Source organism: Suncus etruscus, chromosome 1 (genome assembly GCF_024139225.1).
Source record: "Suncus etruscus isolate mSunEtr1 chromosome 1, mSunEtr1.pri.cur, whole genome shotgun sequence".
Classification (NCBI taxonomy): domain Eukaryota; kingdom Metazoa; phylum Chordata; class Mammalia; order Eulipotyphla; family Soricidae; genus Suncus; species Suncus etruscus.
The window spans coordinates 131,685,189-131,685,992 of record NC_064848.1 but is presented as its reverse complement, the minus strand read 5'-3'; the positions used below and the strand labels follow the sequence as shown (position 1 = coordinate 131,685,992).

Below are 804 nucleotides of genomic sequence, written 5' to 3'. Positions count from 1 at the left end.
GAGAGAAAATAAATTAACAAGAAGAGAAAAAGAAAAAAAAAGGAGTGAGAAGAGAAAAGAGCAAGGGAATGCTAGTTTGTTTGCATGTGATTGATGAGTAGGGCCTATAGTATAAGTCTGTAGGTCACAGTTGCTGCTTCGGTGGACTGGCTGGTCTCGCGTGCAAGTCCTAAAAGGAGGTATAACCTAGAGATGAAGGGTATGTTAAAGAGTTTTATCGGGACATTCTCATAATGCAAGTTGGGTATGGTATCTTGTGTGACTGACCTCCGAGATGCAATCGTAATTTGTCCACCCTTTGTATCCAAGAACGCCGCGTCCCTGGGGCTTCTCCCAGGCTCCGCCGGCCACGCCAGAGTATCTTGTTTTTATTTTTTTTATTTTAGTTTTTTGTCCCCCAATTCACAATACAGACCAGGCAAAGGGCCTGTGTTGAGGTGTAGATGGGGTGCATTTACTGTACCTCCTCTTTCTATACAGTCAGTATAAAGAAGTATCTTGTTTTTAAACTTAAAAGTAATTCACCAAGTGTTGTGCCTCTTAATGAGGGCAAAGAATAGCTACTTAAATTGTGAGGATTTGTCAACTGTTTTTGATTTTGAGGTGCCAGAAGTTCATTGGCATGGCAGTTTCTTAGACTATTCTGAGACTTGTTGTGGATTTTCTAACTTATGTTTATGACCATGGCTTTTACAATACTTGCTGTCTGACCTAATGTTGTCCACAATATAGTGACCAGCATTGTGACTATTGAATGCTTAGAGGCTCAGATTGTTTGTGAACAAAGGGAATCCGCAAACGGCC

General features: G+C 41.0%; 1 non-coding gene across 1 annotated transcript; it reads right to left on the bottom strand.

Annotated features, from left to right (window-relative positions):
- Nucleotides 1-388: 388 nt before the first annotated feature.
- Nucleotides 389-520, bottom strand: LOC126032554 (small nucleolar RNA SNORA51). The gene has a single exon (XR_007503880.1). It is a non-coding gene; the product is annotated as a small nucleolar RNA SNORA51 (small nucleolar RNA).
- Between the last annotated feature and the right edge of the window lie 284 nt (nt 521-804).